This window comes from Citrus sinensis, chromosome 7 (assembly GCF_022201045.2).
Source record: "Citrus sinensis cultivar Valencia sweet orange chromosome 7, DVS_A1.0, whole genome shotgun sequence".
Classification (NCBI taxonomy): domain Eukaryota; kingdom Viridiplantae; phylum Streptophyta; class Magnoliopsida; order Sapindales; family Rutaceae; genus Citrus; species Citrus sinensis.
This window is the reverse complement of record NC_068562.1, coordinates 25569048-25581192: the sequence shown is the minus strand read 5'-3', so window position 1 is coordinate 25581192 and position 12145 is coordinate 25569048. Positions and strand designations below refer to the sequence as shown.

General features: G+C 37.0%; 1 long non-coding RNA gene and 1 other non-coding gene across 3 annotated transcripts; both read left to right on the top strand.

Annotated features, from left to right (window-relative positions):
* On the top strand, nt 1-2779 carry LOC107176035 (uncharacterized). 2 transcript variants are annotated; one of them, XR_008056700.1, is made up of 3 exons: nt 1-110; nt 611-1697; nt 2465-2779. It is a non-coding gene; the product is annotated as an uncharacterized LOC107176035 (long non-coding RNA). The 2 variants fall into 2 exon arrangements; XR_003065555.2 differs by lacking the exon at nt 1-110 and having other exon boundaries at nt 122-1697.
* Nucleotides 2780-4389: 1610 nt separating this feature from the next.
* On the top strand, nt 4390-12145 carry LOC102622392 (monooxygenase 2). The gene is made up of 6 exons (XR_008056699.1): nt 4390-4638; nt 5042-5104; nt 5224-5401; nt 5581-5641; nt 11084-11251; nt 11432-12145. It is a non-coding gene; the product is annotated as a monooxygenase 2 (transcript).

Here is a 12145-nt window from a genome sequence, read left to right as displayed (position 1 = left end):
GCCTTCTTTTTTTTCAATATACAGATAAAGAAGTTGAACGCTCTTATGAAGAATTTTATGAGGATGTTCATACGGAGTTCCTGAAGTTTAGTGAAATTGTCAATTTCAAGGTTGTTAACTATTTTCTGTAAATGTACTTGCTGTCTTGGAGTTTCTCAAGTTTCTTTATTTCTATTACCCTTTTCTTAGGTTTTTCAAATATCGCAATTTTGAGATTAACAAAAATGATAAATATGAAGAAAACTAGTTGTTACCATTTTCTTTGACAATAATGACAGAGCCACAAACAAATTTTTACAGCTTAGTGTGTACCAACTGATGTGGTATGAAGAGCTTGGCTGAAAAGTGATAACAGTTATTTTTTTCAATTATGTAGACCTTGGATGGTTTTATACAATCAATCTCCTCATGCCATATTAGTTTGTATGCCCTTGTTTGTACAAGATGGTTGTGGTTCTTTCATTACTCTTTCTTTAATCATTCTCTGGCCTCCCAGATTAATTGAAACTCTATGGACATTATTTAGCATTTCTTGTAGACTCAGTATTCTGTAAGATTTAGGCATGGGTTTCTTCCTTTTCTGCTTATACTAACTAACAAATATGTGCAGGTGTGTAGAAATGGTTCTTCCCACTTGAGAGGAAATGTCTATGTTCACTATAAGTCGCTGGAATCAGCTGTTCTCGCTTACCATTCTGTCAATGGTCGTTACTTTGTTGGGAAACAGGTCTTTGTGAAGAATTGTTGGAGCTTACTTTCTACTTTATATTTATTTGTTTTATATAAAGTAACTACTATTTAAAAAATGTTTGGCTCTCAGTGAATAGGCCTTGCCACTTTTCATTTTTCTGATAGAAATTCCAGAATACTGATATCCTGTCATTTTGATCCTCTTTGTCTGCCTGCATTCCTGTTAATTGGTGCCTGTTAAAATGGATTGAATTAAAGCTCTTGGCATTGGGTATAAGATTTGATTTATCCGACAGACTTCAGTTGTAAATCTTACAGCATGTCTTCTTGGAGGCTGTATTTGAATGTCTCAACATGTTGATAGGATTTGGGTAGTCTTAAATACCAGGGCAGCTTTCTTAGCAAAGGGAGATTGAAAAGGCATGATCTAGGAGAAGCTTCTACTTTCTTAAGAGAAGCTTTTACTTTCTTAAGTCATTGTTTAAGGGTTGTTTTTGCAGTATTCGTTGGGGTCTAGTTGTTCCGTAATTGTTCCAATTGTTCATTCAGCTTAAATTGCTGTGCATTGTACTAAAATTGCTTTACTTGTTTGATTGGTCTGAAAGTTGAAGAAAAATATTAAAATAATTTCATTTTATTGCTATGAGAACAGTTGTTTCACTATTTATTTACTTTACAAAAGATTCCTGACTAGTTTCCTTTAGACTTGACACTGGTAAAATTGCAATGGGTTAAGCTGTGAAAAATTATATGTTTAGTGAACGCCAGCACATTCTCCCATCTTTTAACTATCTGTGGACACTGTTGACATAGTCTAATCTGAAATTTTTCTCCATGCTTAAATTGTAATCAACACATTACTGTTTACTGAATTTTACAGCTTGTCATTTTCTGGATGGTGATGGTTTATTTATTTGTGTGTTTCTTGACATATCACATGTGAATTTATTAATGTGACTAGATGGAAGATTGCCATATGTGGGGAATATATGAAGTCAAGACTAAAGGTACAGCCAATTGTCTCATTTTTTAGAGTTATAATTGTGCGGCTTATACACTTGCTTTTTTCTTTGCCATTTTGCTTTTGATATGAAATGAGTTTGTTTCTTTTCTTCTTTTCTTTTACACTCTTATTATCTTCGTTGGGCATATTTTAACAGACATGCTCTCGTGGAATGGTTTGCAATTTTATCCATTGTTTCCGCAACCCTGGCGGAGACTATGAATGGGCTGATTGGGATAAACCACCTCCGAGATATTGGGTGAAAAAGATGGCTGCTTTATTTGGTTATTCTGATGAATCTAGGACCTAGAATCAAGAACGCTCAGGACAAACGAGGAACAAGATAGATTCAACTAATGCTGACAAGTATGCTTTCATTACTAGTCATAGACACTAAAAACTATACTTGGTATATATGAACTCTTGTTTATTTAATTCACTTTCTGTTATTTGAATTTTTTAGTTTAAACTCCCATGTTTGACCGATGATTTTGAGAGGTTTCTTCATAGTATTGTTCTCTTCATTTGTGTTTTCTTCAAGTCTCCTAACTCGGTTTTCTTAGAAGCAATGAATAATGAAAAGATGTTCTCACAATGCAAGATTTAAAGAAAGTTCTTCTGTTGGTTTTTTGGTCTATTGGTGATGTAGCATTGCAATCTTATGTACAAGGGATGATGATCCAAACTATGATCAAATTTCATTATTTAATGTATTTACTGCTGATGTTAGAAATCTTCTGGTTATTTATAGTTTTGTAAGTTCTTATGCAGGCATCATTACAGAAGGTCTAGATCAAGGGAGGCTGATCGTGTGAAAAGTGGTTCTGGCAGAAGCCATGATGATGAATGTCAAGTTCATGAAACAACTTGGAGTCGGAGGCGCTCCAATTATCACAGTGAAAGCAGAAGTGATGAGGCTAATTCTGATGGAAGTTGGTCAGATAGGGATAGAGACTAATTTTTATGTATTGAATTTGGATTATTTAGTTATGAGAGTAGGATATCTCATATTTTGGCTATTGAAGTTCAATTTGTAATATATGCTAATAATATTTAAATGTGAAATGAAAGATTTTGTGATATAAATAAATTTCTTTTTGTTATTTTGTGGTGCTTTTAATTTTACAAATAAATCAATAGGCAATGATCCAATTTAATTTTTTATTTTTTAAAAAATAAATTAACTAGTGATACCATGGTAACAGTAATCATATACACTAATAAAATATCAATAACTACTAACACTATGGTGTCATAATATCGGTGATACTGTAGCAATAGTAATCACTGACACCACTTACAATTGTCACTATTTTTAACTCCCAAATTACTGGCACAATTAACAAGTGTCAGTGAAAGTAATTTCTGACACTATTCTAAAGTCAGTAAAGACCATTTTTCTAGTAGTGACAATAATTCAATTTCTTTTCCGGTCATGCGAGCAGAATTCGAAACATAAACTTTTTGTTCTTAACACTGGATATTTTACTAATTCAACTAGTTCGCATACATAAAATTTGATGTAGGGTATTGTGTGTCTGTTTTTAGCGTATAATATATCGGTTCAAAGCTTGTGATGAGAGAAACAAAACCTAAAATTGCTTAAACCGTTCTGCCTCATGGTCGAGCTAGAAATTTTGCTTCTTTCCTGGTCGTTTTTTAGTTTTAAATTTTTTTCCTATTTTTCTTTATTCTTCTAGGATTTTTATCCTTTTTTTTAGAACGGGGATTTGAGTGTTGTTTATTTTCCTTTTATTATTTTGATTAGGAGAATTTAATTATCATATCATATTTTGGATTTACCTATTTTAATAAATTCGCGATATTTAAATTTGTTATAAAAATGGTTCAAAACCCTAATTTTATTCATTTAGTTTCTTTTACTCTCAAGTTTAATAACGTTTCCGCTTCATCAAAATTGATTACTGAGTCTACTAAATCTCGCTAAATTCATGATAATAAGAATTTTTCCTCCACATGCACATAAAGAAATATGAATTTTGAACATGTGAAAAAAGAATTGGAATGATCTTTTGACGATTGATCTTTGTATTAAACAAATGATTATTAAAAGTCAAGAAGTTGGAAAGATCATCTTTGATGGTACAAGTATAGTTTCGACCCTTTCACAAATTTTCTTTTTCTTTTCATTTTTCGTGTTAAGATTAGAATATTAGAGAATAATCAAAATCGAATTCTCGACTTCCAGTTGATAATTGACATGTATATTCAGCAGAAGCCAGATAAGAAAAGTCATAACCCATAGACATTGACATTTTTTTTTTTTTTTGTTGAGCTACATTTCCTAACTTTTCGCGTTAAGATTTTTTTTTTAAACAAAAAAATCATTGGAAGTAGATGTAGAATTCGAATGCAATATGTTGATCTTTTTTCGTACTCACATTTTTATAATTAAAGATCAATGATTGAAGGAAAAATCAATTAAAGTAAAAAAACAGATAATGAAAAATAAAAAGATCAACGACTGCATGTTCCGTTCGCTGACCTCAAGCCCAAAACAAAGGCGGCAGGACTTTTCCTCTTTGCTTCAGTAACTCATTAGTTCCTTGTTTTACAAGAAAAACATTGCGTCTTCTCAGTCATTACTCGTGTATGTCATTGCTTTCATCACGTACAAATACAATTGTGGTATAAATTTGAGACTGCGGTGCTCGTTATGCAATCAAACAAGAGACAGTGCTGCACTTAATTAGAGAGATCATGGCAATGGTAGAAAAAGATGTTGTAATAATTGGAGCAGGTATAGCAGGATTGGCAACAGCTTTGGCTCTCAAGAGACTTGGAGTTGAACCCTTGGTTTTAGAAAAATCGGATGGGCTCCGAGGCACTGGTGCTGCCATAAGTTTTGCCCCAAATGCTTGGCTTGCTCTTGATGCTCTTGGCGTTTCTCACAAGCTTGCTTCCATTTACCCTCCTGTTAATAGGTATAATTTAAAATTTCTTTGAATTATAGTTTTTAGAATCTCATATTGGTATGGGTCATGCCTTCATTCTTAGATGAAAATATTTGGGGACATCTGGATAAAATCTTTTGCTGACTCATCCCTATACATTCATATTCATATAAACTATAAAGGTGCATAATAGTGTGAAAGGTGTGCAATTTTTTTTTTAATAATACTATAAAGATGTGCCGGCACTCACACCTGAACATGACTCTTATGAATAAAATCATAATAGTGGCATTTTTTTTTAACATATGGACAAATAAAAACTACAAATTCGAATGCATAAAAAAGATATACACATTGTTTGAGTATATATTTTTTCTACATTTTAGTTTTGTCCGCCTTAAAATTCCATATATTTTTGTTATGTTATTAACAGGATATCTGTAACAAATCTTGGAACTGGAGCAACTCAAGAGACGTCCTTAACTGGAAAATTCGGGTGAGTTTTCTAACTTCAAGCTAGCCTTGAATATAATGATGTACATATTTGCTTATTATTAGCAAATCCTATGTATTTTAGTTCTTAATGGCGGGAGATGTTTTATCTTTTATAAGCAGGGATGGATCTGGACCCAGATTCATACATCGCAAAAAGTTACTACAAACCTTGGCAGACGAATTGCCAAATGGCACAATCCATTTCTCTTCCAAGATTGCTGCAATTGATTCACAAACACATGATGGTTCGTCCCCTGTTTTCATACATTTGGTTGATGGTACAATAGTTAAAACAAAGGTAATAATTAACTAACGCATACTTTCTTTGCAGTTTTCTTCATTAACACAAGTGTACATCAGTGAGGTTCGAACTTGGGACCTGAATTCTAACTAAAGCTAGAACTTAGCCTCAGCTTTTCCTTTGATTGTTTAGTATTTGTATATTAATTTTATATGATTGCGGCTTTGGCTATGTAGTTTTTGATTGGATGTGATGGGATACACTCAACGGTGGCATGGTGGCTGGGACTTTCTGAACCGTTAAATGTTAATATCGGCTGCATCTAGAAGCTTTACATAAACAAAGAATGGTGGCACATGGCTTTGAAGATTGAACACGGTTTTCACCCACCAAGCTTTGATGAACACGGTTTTGAAGAAGATTTTGATACCCACGGCTTTGACTTTCTTGGCCATCATTTTGCTATAAATACAAGTGCAAATGAAGAGCTTATTCATCCATTTATGAGAGCAATTTAGTACTTAGGAGAGAATTTAGAGAGCTTGTATTTATAAGCTCTTGTTACAGTGATTGAGAGAGTTTGGGTGTATTGAGGTTTTGGGAAGTGAGCTAAAATACTATAATACTTGTAACTCCTTTTCACTAGTAAAATATTTCATTCTGTCTTCGCCCGTGGATGTAGGCTAAAAGCCGAACCACGTAATTTCTGGTGTCCTCTATTGTGCTTGTTCTTTATTTTTCTTCCAATTTCATTTTAGCTGCGGTCCTGCTTTACCCACCAATTTCCTAACAGTGGTATCAGAGCTATTGGTTGCATTTTTGGAGTCGGGAATTATTCACGTAAGGGGTACTATTCACATATACGGCATTGTACATGTATACGACACTATTCACGTATACGGTACTGTTCACGTATACAGTTTTGTTCGCATATACGATACTATTCACGTATATGATACTATTCACGTATACAGTACTATTCACAAGAAACGGTGGAAGCGATCCAAGAATTTTTCGGTACAAAGCAGGGAATAGTGGTGTGAGTAAAGCAATTGTGTGGTTTTGTACATGTCTAGGAAAGTTCTGTCACAAAGGCGATAAGAGCTTAAGGAGTCTGGGTTTTAAGTGGGACCATTGTGACCCCTCAAGTCTTTCCTGGGAACTTTCCTGGTGTGCATTCTCACATATACTCACAACCATTTAAGGTGGTATACTTGCTTGTGTGCAGTATTTATCAACAAAATGACGGCAAAGTATGAAATTGAGAAATTTAACGGAAATAATTTTTCGTTGTGGAAAATGAAGATGAAAGCTGTATTGAGGAAAAATAATTGCTTGACAGCAATTGGAGAAAGGCTCATGGAGATAACTGATGACAAGTGGAACGAGGTAGACGGCAACGCCATTTTTGATCTACACTTGGCATTTACAGACGGAGTATTATCCAGTGTGGCAGAGAAAAATACAGTGAAGGAAATATGGGATACTCTTACAAAATTCTACGAGGCCAAGTCACTACACAACAAAATCTTCTTGAAGAGGAAACTTTATACTCTTCGAATGACGGAATCTACAATAGTGACCGACCACATCAACACATTGAAGACTCTATTTTCACAACTCACAACGTTGGGTCATAATATAGAGGAAAATGAACGTGCAGAGCTTCTACTTCAAAGTCTACTAGATTCGTATGATCAACTCATCATCAACCTGACGAACAACAATCCAGTGGAGAGTCTAATTTTCGACGATGTTGCAGCCTCCGTATTAAATGAGGAGAGCAGGCGAAAAAATAAGGAAAACAGACAAGCAAGTTCGCAGCAAGCAGAAGCGCTATCAGTGACGAGAGGGAGATCAACGGAACGTGGCCCCAGTGGGAGTCAAAATCAAGGTAGATCAAAATCCAGAAGTAAGAAGAATGTTAAATGCTACAAATGTGGCAAGAAAGGGCACGTCAAGAAAGAATGTTGGAGTAACCAGAAGAGAAAAGAAGGCAAAGAACCTGAGTCATCAAATACTCAGGGTTGTGTAGCGAGTACCTCGGATGATGGCGAAATTCTTTACAGCGAGGCAACAACTGTTTCAGAAGGCAAAAAATGACTGTCTGATGTCTGGCTTATAGACTCAGGAGCTACCTGGCACATGACCTCTCGGAGAGAATTGTTCCACACATATGAACCTATCTCAGGAGGATCTGTATATATGGGTAATGATCATGCTTTGGAGATCGCTGGTATTGGTACTATCAAAATAAAAATGTTTGATGGTACAATTCGCACAATTGGAAAGGTACGACATGTCAACGGCCTGAAGAAAAATCTATTGTCTTTGGGACAAATGGATAGTCATGAGTACAAAACTCATGTGGAGAATGGAATTATGAAGATCGTTAAAGGCACGCTTGTATTGATGAAGGCAAAAAAGATCGATGCTAATTTATTCATGCTTAAAGGAGAAACACTACAGGAGGCTAATGCGTGTGTCGTGTCAAATGGAGAAGAATCAACGATGATGTGGCATCTCAAACTTGGTCACATGTCAGAACAAGGTTTGAAGATTCTCTCTGAGCGAAAATTACTTCCGGGGCTCAAATCGATAAGTTTACCATTTTGTGAGCATTGTGTTACAAGTAAGCAACATAGATTAAAATTCAGTAGATCTATTGCTAGAAGTAAATGCATTCTAGACTTGATTCATTCTGATGTTTGGGAATCACCAGATATATCCATGGGAGGTGCAAAGTACATGGTGACTTTCATTGATGATTATTCCAGAAGATGTTGGGTGTATCCAATTAAGAAAAAGTCATATGTATTTCTAGTGTTTAAAGAATACAAAGCTCGGGTGGAACTTGAATCTGGTAAAAAGATCAAGTGCTTGAGGACGGATAATGGTGGAGAGTATACAGACGGCGAGTTTCTTGCTTTCTGGAAGCAAGAAGGTATTCAGAGGCAGTTCACGGTGGCATACACTCCTCAACAAAACGGAGTGGCGGAGCGGATGAACAGAACTCTTACAGAAAGAATAAGAGTTATGTTGAAGACTGCTGGTCTACCCAATTCATTCTGGGCAGAAGCAGCCAAAACTGCCTGTTATATAGTAAATTGATCGCCATCTACAGCTATTGGACTGAAGACAGCGATGGAGATGTGGACTGGAAAGCCAACTGATTATTCCTACCTACATGCATTTGGATGTCCTGTGTACGTGATGTACAATGCCCAAGAAATAACAAAGTTAGATCCAAAATCTAGAAGATGTATCTTCTTGGGGTATGCTGATGGAGTAAAGAGGTATCGTCTGTGGGACCCCACTGCCCACAAGATCGTCATCAGCAGAGATGTTATTTTTGTAGAAGATCAACTGCAAAGAAAAGATGGAGATGATGGCACTGTAAAAGAAAAGTCAGAGATTGTGCCGGTATATGTTGAAAATAATTCAGAAAATTCAGATTCTTCTGAAGCAGCACCAGAGCACGAGGAACAAGAACCAGTAGAGTCTGAGGCTCCAGAAGTTCGCCAGTCAACTCGTGAGAGACGACCGCTGGCGTGGCACTCGGAGTATGTCACAGAGATCAACGTTGTATACTGTCTTCTAACGGAGGATGGAGAGCCATCAACTTTCCATAAAGCTTTAGAAAGCTCAGATATTGCTTTGTGGATGACAGCAATACAAGAAGAAATAGAAGCTCTACACAAGAACAAGACATGGGAACTTATACCACTACCACGTGGAAGAAAAGCCATTGGAAACAAATGGGTCTACAAGATCAAACGTGATGGTAATGACCAAGTAGAGCGGTATCGTGCGAGATTGGTGGTGAAAGGATATGCTCAGAAAGAAGGTATTGACTTCAACGAGATATTTTCTCCGGTGGTTCGACTCACAACCTTCAGAATAGTCTTGGCGATGTGTGCTACATTTGACTTACATCTAGAGCAGTTAGATGTGAAAACTGCATTTCTTCATGGAGAACTTGAAGAAGAAATATATATGCTCCAACCAGAAGGTTTTGCAGAAACAGGAAATGAGAACTTGGTTTGCAGGTTGAATAAATCTCTATACGGTCTCAAACAGGCGCCGAGGTGTTGGTATAAGAGATTTGATTCCTTCATTATGAGCCTTGGATACAACAGACTCAGTTCAGACCATTGTGCATATTACAAGAGGTTTGAAGATAATGATTTCATCATTTTGCTGTTGTATGTGGATGACATGTTGATAGCAGGTCCCAACAAAGATCGAATCCAAGAATTGAAGGCGCAGTTAGCTAAGGAGTTTGAAATGAAGGACTTGGGACCAGCAAACAAGATTCTAGGGATGCAAATTCACCGAGACAGAAATAACAGGAAGATTTAGCTTTCGCAGAAGAATTACTTAAAGAAAATCTTGCGACGCTTCAACATGCAAGATTGTAAGTCAATTTCTACCCCACTTCCTGTTAATTTCAAATTATCCTCAAGTATGTGTCCTAGCAATGAAGCAGAGAGGAAGGAGATGTCTCGAGTACCGTATGCATCAGCAGTGGGAAGTTTAATGTTCGCTATGATATGTACAAGACCGGACATTGCACAAGCAGTGGGAGCAGTCAGTCGATACATGGCGAATCCTGGTAGAGAGCATTGGATAACTGTGAAGAGGATTCTGAGATACATCAGAGGAACCTCAGATGTTGCATTATGTTATGGAGGATCAGAGTTTACTGTCAGGGGCTATGTGGATTCAGATTTTGCAGGAAACCTTGATAAAAGGAAATCCACTACTGGTTATGTGTTTGCACTTGCAGGAGCAACTGTAAGCTGGGTTTCGAAACTGCAGACCGTTGTGGCATTATCTACAACAGAAGCAGAATACATGGCAGCTACACAAGCTTGCAAGGAAGCTATCTGGATACAAAGATTATTGGAGGAGCTCGGGCACAAACAACAGAAAATTCCTGTGTTTTGTGACAGTCAGAGTGCCTTGCACATTGCAAGGAATCCAGCCTTTTCATTCCAGGACAAAGCACATAGGAGTCCAGTATCACTTCGTTCGTGAAGTAGTGGAAGATGGAAGTGTGGATTTGCAGAAAATCCATACCAAAGAGAACCTAGCAGATGTGTTGACCAAGCCGATAAATACTGATAAGTTTGTTTGGAGTATATCCTCTTGTGGTCTAGCAGAAACGTAGGCAACATGTTTAAGGCGAAGCAGATAGGATGGTGTGGAGATTGATTGATTCTCAATCAAATCTCCAAGTGGGAGAATGTCAATATCGACTGCATCTAGCATCTAGAAGCTTTACATAAACAAAGAATGGTGGCACATGGCTTTGAAGATTGAACACGGTTTTCACCCACCAAGCTTTGATGAACACGGTTTTGAAGAAGATTTTGATACCCACGGCTTTGACTTTCTTGGCCATCATTTTGCTATAAATACAAGTGCAAATGAAGAGCTTATTCATTCCATTTATGAGAGCAATTTAGTACTTAGGAGAGAATTTAGAGAGCTTGCATTTATAAGCTCTTGTTACAGTGATTGAGTTTGGGTGTATTGGGGTTTTGGGAAGTGAGCTAAAATACTATAATACTTGTAACTCCTTTTCAATAGTAAAATATTTCATTCTGTCTTCGCCCGTAGATGTAGGCTAAAAGCCGAACCACGTAATTTCTGGTGTCCTCTATTGTGCTTGTTCTTTATTTTTCTTCCAATTTCATTTTAGCTGCGGTCCTGGTTTACCCACTAATTTCCTAACATTAAATGCCGGCCGATCAGCCGGGCTTGGCTTGGCTGTGTTTCCTGAGGGCCATGGGCTGAACAAAGAATTAAGGCAATTTGTCGATGCGGGCATGAGGGCTGGATATGTGCCTCTCAATGATAAGGAGATCTATTAGTTCCTCGTTTGTAAATCTTCCGCTGAAGGTTGGTATTTTTGTAAGGGGAAAATGACCAAAAGCCCATAATTTTGAAAGAGCACTATAACTCTGGTCGAGTGTATACACTGTCTATGTCATGTGATTGGATATTTTGTGTAGCTAACAAATACTCCATGGAGAATGAGACATTGAATTAATGTAAGGATGTTTTTCATGTACATTTCAGGGGAAAACAAGGCAGGAAATCCTGAGCTGATTCAAAAAGTACTCGAGAAGTATGCCAAGGTCTTGCCCCCATTTTTCTTGGACATTGTTCAGCGTTCTGATGTTTCAACGTTGCATTGGGCACCATTGATGTTTAGACATCCATGGAACGTCTTTTTTGGAAATCTGAGTAAAGGAAACGTCACGGTGGCCGGAGACGCCATGCACCCGATGACGCCCGAACTCGGACAAGGCGGCTGTCAGGCTCTTGAAGACGCCGTGGTACTTGGCCGTCACATTGGTAATTTATTAATTAAAACTAAAGGCCACATTGCTACAACAGGAGACAATAATGTTGCTCAAGCTATAGATGGATACGTGAAGGAAAGAAAATGGCGTGTGACAGGGCTGGTTATAGGGTCGTACTTTTCTGGATGGTTACAAATTGGAGGGTCAAATTGGTGGATGAAATTCTTGAGAGATGTTATTTTCTATAGGACCCTTTTGGGTGGGCTTCTTTTTAAAATTGCCGGCTATGATTGTGGCAAATTGCCTGTTGTTTCCCTTGGTGAAAATGACAACCCCTGTAAAATAGATTAGGTTTCTTATATCTGATGTACGGATCCTTTTGTGGTTAGCCCCTTTCCCATTCTCTCGAATCTCCAATTTTATTCAAATGTAAAAGTAAGAGTGACACCTGCTTACGGAAATAAAATAATAAAGTGTTATATGGGTA